The sequence below is a fragment of the Pseudophryne corroboree genome, chromosome 2 (genome assembly GCF_028390025.1).
Source record: "Pseudophryne corroboree isolate aPseCor3 chromosome 2, aPseCor3.hap2, whole genome shotgun sequence".
Classification (NCBI taxonomy): domain Eukaryota; kingdom Metazoa; phylum Chordata; class Amphibia; order Anura; family Myobatrachidae; genus Pseudophryne; species Pseudophryne corroboree.
The window spans coordinates 373,144,618-373,159,628 of NC_086445.1; positions in this window are offsets into that span (position 1 = coordinate 373,144,618).

A 15,011-nucleotide genomic window follows, 5' to 3' on the forward strand; every position below is an offset into this window, starting at 1 on the left:
CGGGGCTCCACTGAGACTATGCTGTGCTCACTCCCACTGGTGGCTCATGTGGTGTATGTCTACACCACATGAGCCCGCAAGCGGGGGTGAGCACAGCATATTCTCAGTGGAGCCCCGAGCATGGCTCTGCAGCTTCCCCCAGCAGACATTCACCACATGAGCCGCCAGCGGGGGGAGCACAGCATAGTCTCAGCTCCACAGAGCCCTTGGCATGGCACTGCACCTTCACCCAGCCGACACTCCCCCCAGCCGCCAAATCTAAAATAGACCATGAGGCTGACTGTGAGCTGGGGGTGGAGCCATGGGCCGGAAATGACTCGGCCCGTAGCTCCACCCCCAGGTCACAATGAGCCTAATGGTCTCTTCCGTGTGCGGCCATGGCATGACGTAATTACGTCACGCATAACTTGATTACGTCATCCGGCAATGCGGCACCCACCAACAAAAAGAAAAATCGGTGCCCCTGTATATAACAATATTTCCATAACAATAATAATATCATGTACAGTACCTCCCAAACAGCAAACTGTGAAAACCAGCATATGAACATAAAATTTAGCATCTTATTTTATGTTCATACTAGTTAAAAGCCCGTCAAAATGATGGACACCAAGGCCCGGATTATGGGCCTTATTCAGCATGAGATGTAGTTTTGTGAGAAATCGCAAAACTACAACTCATGTCTCTAGCATGTAGAGTGCCGCCCAGCACAGGGCAAGGCCGACCTGCATGCTGAGTCCTCCCCTTCCCGCTAAACAGTGATGTGCTCGCATGATAAGGGTTTCCACCTGCGAAGGCAGTCGCCGGGCAGCCATGTTTCAGGACCATCCCACAAACTGTCCGGACATGCCTCTGTTGTCTGAACCATGCCCCCCCCATTCCCGAACTGCGCATCATCACCTACAAAATGCTGCATCAATGCCCCTTTCCCACCCCCCAGCCGGGACCTAGACTGCAATCGCTTGCGTTTGCAGTTTAAGTCCTCACGCGGCGTCCGCAGAAGTGCTATAATCGGCAAATAGCAATTTTAGCACTTCAGCAATCCATGCTTAGGCCCAATATTAGGAGGGTGGTCACTTCTCACACAGGAGATGACGGGTTTAAGGAAGTCCTGCTGCTGGGATCCGGGGCTCTGTCATGCTGAGTGTGTGTAGAATTAACCTTTTATAAATATAGATGCTGTATATCTGTAATGGGCAGGCTATAATGATGCTGCACTGTATACACCAGTACTGGCACGCATAAGCTCACCAGTCCCTGCACAGCTCCCGGACAGTCTGTGGAGGTAGAGGAGACCAGTAGCCCCCATAGCTGGCCGGAGAGGTCTGGGCATGGCCTGTGTGGGATCTGGGAGGGGCAAGCACAGGACCCTGCCCCTCCATTATACAAAGCAGCTGAGATGGTTATCTCCCTCCTCCTCACCTGCAGCCCTAGCACCAACATAGTGTGGACTTTGGAAGGAAGGGCTAACCTTTTTATTAGATGTAAAAATCTCTGTGGGTCGTACTCACATTCACAGTCTTCAGCGTCTGCATGGGCACTCTTTTACCTCTCAGGGTGGCTTCTATCCTTCCTCCTCATAGGAGACATGTGATCTGACTTAATCTCTGAAAGCAGGGCACCGGTAGGCGGTGCAGGCAATGGTAAATCTGATCAGAACTCAGCCTCCTCTCCTCTTGCAGCAGCCATGGCAGGGTGTGGTGGGCAGTGCAGACAGTGGTAAGCCCACCCAGAACCCAGCCTACTCTCCTTCTGCGGCAGCCGTCACTGAATGAGTTGGGTGTTGCCGACAAGTGGGGCAGACGAGGATGCAGTTTGGGGGCAGATGGGGGCAGATGGAGGTGGACTCGGTTAACTTGTTCCGGCCTATGTTGACCCTGATGCATAAGGACCCCTCCCAGTGGGCCGCATAATGACCCCTGCCCACGGGCCACAAAAGGATGCAGAAGGGGCCACATGCGACCCGTGGGCCATGAGTTTAACCCCCTTATTCTATAGTGTTAAAATTCCATACTGTATCCAGTGTATAAAAAGACCAATGTGTACACTAATGTCCAAAGTCAGTACTAGGTACTTCTACCAATCCATCAGACTCAGGTGCTTGCTCCAATAATCTGCAGAGTGGGAGATTGAGGATTGTATTTTGGAAACCACTGTCTAGAAATCCTGCGTATGTATTACTGTGAGTATGGCTGTACTAAAAATCTGCAGTACAATAACCCAGGCTCCTGGTTAAGTCTATCCAGCTGGTGTATACAGAAGACTTCTTTCAGCTTGTTTAGAAAAGTGCATACAGATACCTTTATTGAGAAGAATATAATAAATATAATTCAAAACAAAAAATCCTTTCTTATATTTCGCTCTATAAAAAAGGGGGGAGGAGGAAATGTCCTAATACTGGTGCAAAAAACGACTTACACAAGAGACAAACATTAAGACATATATGTAATAAATAAGCTGATTCTTTTAGCCATCTTCAAATGAGTCCATGAAGGGTAAACAGTGATGTGTATAGCTCAGGTTCACATGGGAGGCACACTCTGAATTTTAACCAGGTTACTTGATTTCTGAGGAGAATATATCTTACAGTTGTGGCGTTAGTACGCTCAAAGCAGTCAATTCCCTGTGTAGGGTCCAGTATTCCTGTGTGCGCATGTATCTTAATATTCAGGGCTGTAACTAGCTGTGTTCCTTGCACACAGTGCACTTGTGGAGGGAGCACATCTTGCTCCGTGTCCCCGATTGGCCTCTCTCACTGTGTGCAGAGGTGTAGCTAGATGCCTTGGTGTCTAGAGCAAGGGTATGTTTTGGCGCCCCCATCCCCTGTACTGAATTGGGTGCATGTTACATTTGAAAAGAAAAAAATATAAAAAAAATACTAAATTGGTGACATGTTCTAGATCCTTGTGGATCTCTGAGACAAAGTTTACTTTGGGAGCTCCACTATGAATAATATAGGGGCATCGTTTTATGAGGAATAGGCGTGGTCAAAGAATAGTACCAATTCAGATTACACCACACAGCATTGTCCGTTATTCACATTACACCACACAGTAGTACCCTTTTTACACTTTACACTACACAGTAGATCCCCTTATACATGTTACACAACACAGTAGAGACGCTTATATACGTTAGACCAGAGTAGAGCTGATTATACACGTTACACCACAGTAGAGCGTTTATACATGTTATACCACAGCAGAGCCACTTATACAAGTTATGCCACAGCAGAGCCACTTATACAAGTTATGCCACAGTAGAAATGCTTATACATGTTATGCTGCAGCGTCTAATGTAGAAAGAGGTGCTGTAGCAGCAGCTGGGGCAGAGAAAGGTGCTGCAGCATCTATGTAAAGCGATCTGCTGTAGCAACCAGTGCAGAGAGGGGTGCTGCAACAGCAGGGGTAGAGAGGGGTGCTGGAGTAGCTGAGGCAGAAAGAGGTGCTGCAGCATCCGGGGCAGAAAGAGGTGCTGCAGTAGCTGAGGCATAAAGAGGTGCAGCAGCAGCTGGGGCAAATAGAGGTGCTGCAGCTGCTGGGACAGAGAGAGGTGCTGCAGCAGCTGGGACAGAGAGGTTCTGTATCAGCCAGGGCTGAAAGAGGTGCTGCAGCAGCCGGGGCAGAGAGTGGTGTAGTAGGACAGAAGTAAACCTGCTGCACAGCTACAAGCAGACAGTGGGACATGACAAGAGTGCGGGCTGAGCCCTGGCATGTGCTGGCTGTCAGTGTCACCTCTAGCCTGCCCTGTTCCCTACCTAGTCTCTGAGTCTGATACAGTGTACACCCCCTGCTTCTCCTCCTCCTGCTCTGCGGCTGACTGTACAGCAGCCCATGGTATAGTGGGTGAATTGGCGGGACAAGCTCTGTGCCCTCTAAATTTTCCGGGGCCAGGAGCTCACGCTCCACCAGAGCCACCCTCGCTACACCCCTGACTGTGGTATGTGCTCCGGAGCTGGGATGGTGTTTCCGCTCCCAGCACCGGACGAACAGCGGCATGTGGGGGATCTGTGCTCCCTGCAGGATATCAATGGGATTGAGTGTCTGATCCCAATGCTGGTAGTTCTGCGGAGGGTGTCCGGTGCTAGGACCTGTATGGACTCTCTGCACCGGAATTGAAGCAGCAAAGGTCAGCACCACTGCAGTGGTGCTTTAAATTTGGCACCACTTTGGCAGCCAATGGAAAGCACCGGCTGTAGCCTTTCTGATCCAGCACACTCTGTGAGCCAATCACGGCTCACGGAGTGGCAGCCAATGGAAAGTGGTTACGGTGAGAAAATCAGAGCTCGCCGCACCATAGCTGGCCCCACCCCAGGCATCTGATGTTATATGCCACTGGAGGAGAGAAGAAAGAAGACGCCACGGAGTAGAAGAGGACGGAGTGGGAAGAAGATGCAGGATGAAGAGCTTCAGCAGTCGCGGAAGAGGTGGTGGGAAGGGAGTGATCCCAGTGAAGCTCCCCACTGCAGCCTCTTCCACCATGAGGTAGGCCCTTTTATGGCCCTACATCTTTCATCCCTCTGGCACCGGGGATCGGGGATCGGGCATTAGGCCCATGTGCACAGTCAGGTCCCAGGCCTGTTGGGCACAGTAGGCTGGCACTAGGCCCGCGGCCATAATTCAGGCATTAGGCCTGTGGGCATAATAGAGGGCACTAGGCCCTAATAGTTCAAGTGTCCCCCCATTAGGTGTTTAAGATGATTCTGGACACTAGGCCCAGGTCACCTAACTGACATCCTGTTATGCAGGCGCTAGGCCCGTTGGTAATTGTCAGACCTCAGGCCTGTGTACATGTAGGGGTCACTAGGGACAATTTTTATGTGCCCCTTTCCCCCCAGATGAATAGGGTGACTGTGGCCACTAGGTCCAGGTCACTCTTGCATAATATTTAAAAGTGGACTCTACATGCCATAATGGGTAAAAGGGGACTCTACCTGCCATAACATTTAAAAGGGGACTCTACCTGCCGTACTGTGTAAAAGGGGACTCTACCTGCTGTAATGTGTAAAAGAGAGCTCTGTCTGCTGCAATGTGTAAAAGGGGACTCTACGTGAGATACTGTGTAAAAGGGGACTCTACCTGGGGTAAGGTGTAAAAGGGAACTCAACCTGGCATAATGTGTGATAGGGGCTCTACCTGGCATAATGTGTGACAGGGGCTCTACCTAGCGTAATGTGTGACTGGTGTAATGTGTAAAAGGGACTCTATCTGGTGTAATGTATGTAAGTGGCGCTACCGTGCGGTGAAATTTGAATAATGGAGAATACTGTACAGCATAATATGAATTGGTTTTATTTTGTGGCAATGCCCCTTCCCCATGAAGCCACGCCCCTATATTTTTGGCGCAAGTTGGCCTTGTTTTGTATATGGAGGGGGGCACCGATGCTGTTTCTTGCACACAACGCTAAAATGTCTACTTACGGCACTGTTAATATCTTACTGTATAATTATGTCCGCTATGGCTGGCGTTATGAGAGTTTCATAACTGGTACCTGCAGTTCCATTGTATGGGGGTTTCTCCGCTGTTTTATATGGTGCTCCATTGCAGGGAGAGAGGTCCGGAGTAGCTGGGGGCTGCTGGTATCCTTCCCGCTGTGTCTGCATTCAGAGCTAGGGATGGTCAACGAAATGGTAGGGATGGTTTATGGCTGGTTATGAATGCTTTTGCCATTGATGGGAGAGAAACAGCTTGTTCCCCTCCATCAATGGAACAGCGTAAACAAATGTTTTTTTATTATTTGTTTGCAAGGTGCCAGGACACGGAGCATAGCTCCGCACCCAACACCTGATAAGCCCAGCCCCAATTTTTTGATTGGTCCACAGCCCAGCCATAGATGGTTTATGTACCATCAATGTTTATCACGATGGTATCATCGATGCCAGCCATCGATGAACATTCCACTGATGGTCACCCTATTCAGAGCTTCACAGACCACAAGCACAATCGATGTCTCCGCAATCAACACGCATCGCCTGGACTGGCTTCGTCAGGATGTCAGATTGTTGATTACCCAGGCTGGGGAACTTTTTAGCAAAAATAAGCTTGTCTGCTTCTGCCCTTTTGAGGCTGAATGGAGTGGCAGATCATGCCCACAGTTTATGGATATATGTATATAATTCCTCAGTATTTGGGTAAACCTTAGGCAACTGCCTCAGCTGCCTTGATAATCCCTTCAAGACACTGTTTCGTCTAGTCCGTCTAGTCCTTTGGTCATGGTTAAGACAACCTTATAAAGGTAGAGTATCATCCATATCTGCGAGAAGAGTTCCATCCTAAAATAATCACTATTCCACTCTATAAAAATTGTATACATGGGAAAGGTATTAGTCCACGGATCTAAAACGTCAACATATGTAATTCCATAATGTGATCAAACTACAGTAGAGAATAATTAGCAGGGACTTGGCTTCTAAGAAACTGTCACAACTGAGGGCCTGAGCTGACGGGAGGCAGCCTCAGTTGTAGGGGCTGAGATGTACCGGAACCTGGGAGGTTGTATCAGACCCCTGGACATGTAAGTAACATGAATAATAACTGCCCGAAGGCGTGACCACGACAACTTGGATAAAAGTCAATGATGTTTATTATGACAACTCCGCAACACAGCAGCAGTAAAAGAAAACGTAAAAGTCAGCAAAGAATAAATACAGTTCCTGGGTACTACAGGATGGCAGGAGCCACAGGGCACTGGTAGTGTGAGATAGTTCTTATAATCTTCTAGATGGAAAGTCCTTACCAGGCCCGACTGTAGCAATGGAGATAACCCAGGATTGTACCAGCTGGTGTTCCAGGAAAAGCTGAGTTGCTGAAGATAAAACGGCTGCTGTGGATACTGGCTGGAACCAGACTGTTGTTAGCACGGAGTGGATACTGGCTGGAACCAGTTAAATAATAAATGAACTTGGGAGCGATGAAATATGAACTGAAATGTAGAACTTGAGAGCGGGGAAATAATAATACCGGTGGAGAGTGGTAAAGTGTAGAAAGGACACCGGCCCTTTAAGAGAAGCTGTACTCTGCTGGAAGCTGGGCTGGAAGCAGGATAATGTTGTAGCTGGAAACAGATGAATCCACAATGGATTGGAGAGTCAGGCTACACCGCAGGTGGAATGCTGGTGCGGGTCTCTATGGTGGAAGTCTTGAGACAGGAGCTGGAACCTGGAAGACAATCACAGGAGAGAGACAAACAGGAACTAGGTTTGACAACCAAAGCACTGACGCCTTCCTTGCTCAGGCACAGTGTATTTATACCTGCAGCAAGGAAGGGATTGGCTAGGCAATTATGCAGATTAACAATACTGACAACAGATTGGAGTAAATGATCAGCTGACAGAATCCAAGATGGCTGCGCCCATGCAGACACTTGGAGGGAAGTTTGGTTTGTAATTCATGTGGTAATGAAAACAGTAATGGCGGCGCCGGCCACTGGAGACAGGAGGCGCCAGGCTGACAGATGCACATCCAACCACGCGGACACAGCGGAGGCCGAGGCTGACGTAATCGCCACTCAGACACTCTGCATGCAGAAGTGCAGGGACGGCGGCGGAGGCCGCGGGAGACGCCATGCCAGGTGTAATATGGCGTTTACTGTGACAGCGTCCCAGAGTGACAGGAGAGGATACAGGAATGTACACATCAGGATAACAGATGGGATCCGGTCCTGGAGCGCTGAGCCAGCCTTAGGAGGCATCTGATGGGTAAGAAATGGCGTCCAGATACCCGGATCGTGACAGCACCCCTCCCTTTAGGAGTGGCCCCAGGACACTTCTTTGGCTTTTGAGGAAACTTGGAATGGAATCTCCGGACCAAGGCAGGAGCATGGACATCAGAAGCATTGGTCCATGAACGTTCCTCAGGACCATAACCCTTCCAGTCAATAAGATATTGTAGTTGACCGTAACGGTGACGTGAGTCCAGGATCTTGGCCACTTCATACTCAACGCCTCGTTGAGTTTGGACTTTCGGAGTTGGAGGAAGTGAGGAATGAAACCGATTCAAGATCAGCGGTTTCAACAGTGAAACATGGAATGTCCTGGGTATTTTTAAGAAGGGAGGCATCTGGAGTCTGTAAGCAACAGAATTGATGACTTGTTCAATCTTGAAAGGACCGATATAGCGAGGTGCAAACTTCATACTGGGAACTCTTAACCTCAAATTCTTCGCGGATAACCATACCCGATCACCCACCTTGAGAGCAGGAACTGCTCGACGCTTCTTATCCGCAAACTTCTTGTACCTGAACGATGCCTTGAGCAGAGCTGATCGTACGCTCTTCCAGATATTGGCAAACTGATGCAAGGTGATATCCACTGCGGGAACAGAAGTTGCTGGAAGCGGTTGGAACTCAGGGACTTTAGGGTGGAATCCAAAGTTAGTGAAGAATGGTGTTGAAGCAGATGAAGAATGATACTGGTTGTTATGACAGAACTCGGCCCAGGGAAGTAATTGAACTCAGTCATCTTGAGAGGAGGACACATAGATGCGGAGGAAGGCCTCCAAGTCCTGATTCACCCTCTCGGTTTGACCATTGGTCTGAGGATGGTAAGCCGTGGAAAACTTTAGCTTGACTTGGAGGACTTGACATAAACTTCGCCAGAATTTGGCTGTGAATTGAACTCCTCGATCTGAGATAATTTCTTCAGGAAGACCGTGGAGTCGGAAGATCTCTTGTATGAATACTTGAGCCAACTTGGAAGCTGACAGAAGACCAGTGAGAGGAATGAAGTGTGCCATCTTGGTGAACCGGTCAACTACCACCCAGATGGTATTGAACTTGTTGCACATGGGTAAATCTGTAATAAAATCCATCGACAAATGGGTCCAAGGTTGACGGGGAACAGATAGTGGAACCAGTTGCCCCGCAGGCGACTGGCGGGATACCTTATGTTGAGCACACTTTGGGCAAGATGCAATAAACTCCAAGACGTCCTTTTTCAGAGTTGGCCACCAATAGGACCTAGAGATAAACTCCAGGGTTTTTTGGATACCTGTATGTCCGGCAAAACGGGAAGCATGGGCCCAATGCATGAGCTTCTTCCTTAGCATCGGTTTCACAAAACTTTTCCCTGATGGGGGCGTAGAGTCCATCCCTACCGTGGAGAATGCCAACGGATTTATAATAGGATGCTTGTCTGAAGACTCTGACTCATTTTCTTGCTCCCATGAGCGGGAAAGGGCATCGGCCTTGCGATTCTGAGAGCCCGGACAGAACTGGAGTTTAAAGTCAAACCTGGAAAAGAAAAGTGCCCATCTGGCCTGACGAGGGTTGAGACATTGTGCGCCTTTCAGATATAAAAGGTTCTTGTGGTCTGTAAGTATGGTAATTGAATGAGAAGCTCCCTCCAACAGATACCTCCACTCTTCTAGAGCGAGCTTGATGGCTAGCAACTCCTGGTCGCCAATGGCATAATTGCGCTCAGCTGGGGAGAACTTCCGGGAGAAGAAACTGCAAGGGTGTAAATGGCCATCTTTAGCCCTCTGAGATAGCACCGCTCCTACTCCAACGGAGGAGGCATCCACCTCTAAGATGAAAGGAGAGTCGATGTCAGGCTGTTTCAGAACAGGCGCAGAGATGAACCTTTGTTTTAAAAGATGAAATGCTTGCATGGCTTCTTCAGACCACTTGGACGGGTTAGCACCCTTCTTAGTGAAAGCAGTAATAGGCGCCACAATGGTGGAAAAGTCTCGTATAAACTTTCGGTAATAGTTGGCGAACCCTAAGAACCTCTGGACCCCTTTGAGGGTTAAGGGTACTGGCCAATTTTGGATTGCTTGTAGTTTCTCAGGATCCATCTCTAGTCCGGAACCGGACACAATGTACCCTAGAAACGGAATGGACTTGACTTCAAAGACGCATTTCTCTAATTTGCAATAGAGATGATTGACACGGAGACGGGACAGAACCTCTTTAACCCAAAAGCGATGTTCCTCTAAATCGTTGGCAAAAATGAGGATATCGTCTAGATAGACCACGACATGACGGTATAGAATGTCTCTAAAGATCTCATTGACAAAATGCTGGAAGACAGCTGGAGCATTGCTCAATCCGAAGGGCATGACGAGGTACTCATAATGTCCGTCACGGGTGTTAAAGGCGGTCTTCCACTCGTCACCCTCACGGATCCGGATGAGATTGTATGCACCTCTCAAGTCCAGCTTTGTAAAGATGGTAGCTCCGCTAACTCTGTCAAAGAGCTCAGTAATCAGGGGTAAAGGATAACGGTTCTTGATGGTAATGTCGTTCAAACCTCTGTAGTCGATGCACGGCCGCAGACCACCATCTTTCTTTTTTACAAAAAAGAAGCCTGCGCCGGCTGGAGAAGAAGAAGGTCGAATGAACCCCTTTGCTAGGTTCTCTTTAATGTATTCCTCCATAGAATGCGTCTCAGGCAGAGACAACGGATAAGTTCGGCCTCGAGGTGGAACCTTCCCTGGAACGAGATCAATCGGGCAGTCCCATTCTCTATGAGGAGGAAGGATATCAGCAGAAGCTTTACTGAACACATCCGTGAAATCTTGATATGGAGGAGGTGGAACATCAGACGACCTGGGGGAGGAAGAACAGACAGGCAATACTTTAAACAAACATGTCTCAGCACAGGAGGAACCCCATGCCAGGATTTGCGTAGTCGTCCAGTCAATTGTAGGATTGTGAAGACGGAGCCATGGAAGGCCCAGGACCACAGGATGTGTGGCTCTTGGAATCACTAAAAAAGAAATAAGTTCGGAATGAAGAACTCCCACTCTCAGACGAACTGGTAGAGTCCTTAAAGAAATAACTGCATCAAAAATTTTGCTGCCATCCACGGCAGTTAAAGAAATGGACGAAGGAAGTCTCTCGGTGGGTAGGGACCACCGTTTAACATAGGCTTCGGTAATAAAGTTCCCAGCTGCTCCGGAATCAAGGAGGGCAATGACGTTCCGATAACGTTGAGCAACTTGAAGCGAGACTGGGAGATTACAATCTTGAGGAGCTGGAGAGGAGATCATTACTCCTAGCCGGCCCTCTCCTTGGCGAGCTAGGATTTGGAGTTTCCCGGACGTTTGGGACAGGCATTAATGGTGTGAGACGGAGCTGCACAATACAGACAGAGAGACTCGGAGAGACGTCTTCGGCGCTCAGCAGGAGTTAAACGGGAACGGCCAATTTGCATGGGCTCATCTTTAGTTGGTGACAGTTGGCGAGGAGGAGGAGCAGAAGATTTTGGAGCAGATGATCTTCCACGCTCAGTTGCTCTCTCTCTGAAACGTAAATCAACTTTCGTGCAGAGTGAGATTAGCTCATCTAACTTAGAGGGTAAGTCTCTGGTAGCTAACTCATCTTTAATACGCCCAGATAAGCCATGCCAGAATGCAGCATACAGGGCCTCGTCGTTCCATGCCAGTTCGGATGCCAGGATCTGGAACTGTATCAGATATTGTCCTACAGTACATGACCCCTGGCGTAAACGGAGAATCTCGGATGAAGCTGAGGTTACCCGGCATGGCTCGTCGAAGATGCGCCTGAATGTTGAGACGAATGCAGTGTAAGAAGATAGCAGGGTGTCGGACCTCTCCCATAACGGTGATGCCCAATCAAGGGCTGAGACACTGAGAAGAGAAATAATGTAGGCAATTTTTGTACGGTCACTAGGAAAATTGCCAGGTTGTAGCTCAAACTGAATCTCACACTGGTTGAGAAATCCCCTGCAGAATCTTGGAGATCCGTCAAATTTTGCTGGCGTTGGAAGATGAAGACGTGGAGCAGAAATGGGTAAGGTGGGTGGGGTTATAGCTGGAGTCACTGTGGTTGACGCACCAGACGCGCCTGATCCACGGAGAGTTGTCTGAATCTGTTATGCACACCAGTGCCTGCAGGAAAGTACTGGTGTCAGAACTGTTATGCACTCCAGTGTCTGCAGGAATGTACTGGTGTTTGAACTGTTATGCGAAACAAATGGACTCACAGACAAACTGGGGAATATGACATAACGTACACAGAAGGTGATAGGGTAACAAAATACACACAAAGTGAACAGAGAAGCCCAGAGGCTAAGGAACTGGGTATCTCCCTTGTATTAGAACTGCACAGATGGAAAAGCAAGATGTTGTGTTTTAATACGTAGAGAACCCGAAATGCTGTTGCTAAGGGCAACAGCAAAACCCTAAAGGGTTACCAACGGGTGTGGCAGTAAACTCCTTGGTCAGAGATGGAATGATAGACACAAGGAGAATCTCCACAATCCTAATTCTCACTTGCAGTGCACAGGTTTTAGCTTACTGCCACTAAACTGACCCCTGACACCTAGCACAGTGAGACAGGATTTAGGCAGGCAAGTCTTAGAATACAGCCGCAAACTTGCTAAGTTCACAGAGTAGAAACAGAACCCCAGCAAGCTAAACGACTGACTCCAGTCTTACTGCTAGGTCTGGATTGGCAGAGTGTAATACCAAATCCCCAGGCCTATTTGCAGTAAGCAACAAACAAATACAAAGCTACACAGTACTGGCTAACTTTCATGAACTGACTAACCAACAAAGATTCAGCAGCATCTGCTTACTCTGAAAAGAGGCCTTATAAAGCAGGTGCTGTCCACGCCCCACTCAGACCTCACAGACTGTGAGCACAAAAACCAGCACCGGATCCCCTGCTGTGCACAGAGCCTATAACCACTGCACAGCAAAAGACCCGAACCGGAGTATCAGCTGCGCTCAGGTTACTCCACTAGCACTTGTCTCCCGGTTGCCATGATGACGTGGCAGCACAGGGCAGGAGACCCTAACAGTACCCCCCCTCTGACGAGGGGTCAAAGAACCCCTACCACCGGGTTTATCGGGGAACTGCGAGAAGAAAGAGCGTATCAGTCTGGGGGCATGAAGATCACAACTGCGCACCCACGACCGCTCCTCCGGGCCATACCCCTTCCAGTGCACCAAAAATGACAGCCGACCCCGAACCACCTTGGAGTCAAGAATCCTTTCAACAACAAACTCCCTCTGGCCACGTATCAGAAGAGGGGAAGGTCTTCCACTGGAAGAAGGATTACTAATCGCCCGTTTTAAAAGGGAACAATGAAATGTTTTATTGATACCCAAAGAACGGGGCAGATCTAACTGAAATGCCACCGGATTGATAACCCTGGTGATCTTATAAGGGCCGATGAACCGGGGGCCTAACTTATGAGATGGCTGTCTCAACTTCAAATTCTTGGTAGACAACCAGACGAAGTCTCCTAATTTGAAGCTGCAGGGTCTTTTCCGCTTATCAAAAACCCTTTTGGTCACTAATGACACAGACACAAGGGCTTTCTTCACTTTCCGCCAAATACCTCTAAGGACCGAAACCACAGAGGAACCACCAGGCGTGGAGTCCAGGGGGTCAAAAGAATTGGCCTTAGGATGATGCCCATACACACAAAGGAAGGGAGAGATCCCTGTAGCAGAGTGAGCCGCGTTGTTATAGGCAAACTCCGCCATGGACAGATGAGCAACCCAGTCAGTCTGACACTTGGAGACATAACACCTGAGGAACTGCTCCAAGGACTGGTTCACCCTTTCAGTCTGCCCATTAGACTGCGGATGGTAGCCTGACGACAAGCTGACAGAAATCTGGAGATCGGAACAAAATGCCCTCCAGAATTTGGCCACAAACTGGGATCCGCGGTCAGAGACCACATCAAGTGGCAACCCGTGGAGACGCACAACATGCAGCATAAATAATTCAGACAGGCGTCTGGCCGATGGCAGCCCAACCAGTGGAACGAAGTGCGCCATCTTCGAAAACCTGTCAACGACAACCCAGATGGCTGTCATCCCCGAGGATTTGGGCAAGTCCACCACAAAATCCATTGAAATGTGGGTCCATGGCTTAGATGGGATAGAGAGTGGATGTAATGGGCCAACAGGAACCCCTCTAGGAGTCTTATTTCGGGCACAGATGTCACATGCCCGAACCCACTGATCCACATCCTTAGCCACCGAGGGCCACCACACCGCCCTAGATAGCAACTCCCGAGTTCTGGCAATACCCGGGTGACCTGCCGACTTCTTGGCATGGAATTCCAGAAACACTCGCTGTCTTAACCTAGGAGGCACAAACAAAAGACCTACCGGAAGGTCTGGAGGAGCCTGCTCCTGTGCTCTAAGGACTAATGATAAGAGGTCCTGGGTAATGCCCACTTTAATACATGATGGGGAAACAATGGGCAACGGCTCCTCGGTGGTCTCCTGGATTGGAGCAAAACTCCGCGAGAGCGCATCAGCCTTGATGTTTTTTGACCCAGGGCGATATGTTATCAAAAAATTAAAGCGAGCAAAAAACAAAGCCCATCGTGCCTGCCTGGCATTGAGACGCTTCGCTGACTCTAAATATGCCAGATTCTTATGGTCAGTGAGAATTGAGACCACAAACTTAGCCCCCTCAAGCCAGTGTCTCCACTCCTCGAGTGCATCCTTAATAGCCAACAATTCCCGGTTACCCACGTCATAATTCATCTCGGCAGGCGAAAATTTACGGGAAAAGTAAGCACAGGGATGAAGGCGATTATCAGACACTCCCATCTGAGAAAGCACTGCCCCAATACCCATCTCAGAGGCATCCACCTCCACCACAAAAGGACGCTCTGGATCTGGGTGTCGCAGCACCTTGGCCGAAACAAATGCCCTTTTGAGACGGGCAAAAGCCGCTTTAGCCTCACAAGACCAGTGAGCAACATCCGCCCCTTTCTTAGTGAGTGCCACCAAGGGCGCCACTATAGACGAAAATCCAGCGATAAATCGTCTATAAAAATTCGCAAAGCCCAGGAAACGCTGAAGCGCCTTCAAACTAGTGGGCTGCACCCAATCCAGGACTGCCTGTACCTTGGAACCCTCCATTTGGAAACCTTCTGGGGAGATAATATATCCTAGAAATGCGATTTGCTGAACTTCAAATTCGCACTTCTCCAGCTTCGCCCCAAGCCGGTGGTCTCTGAGTTTCTGGAGGACTAAGCGTACATGCTTCCGATGTTCCTCCAGGGAATGGGAGAAGATTA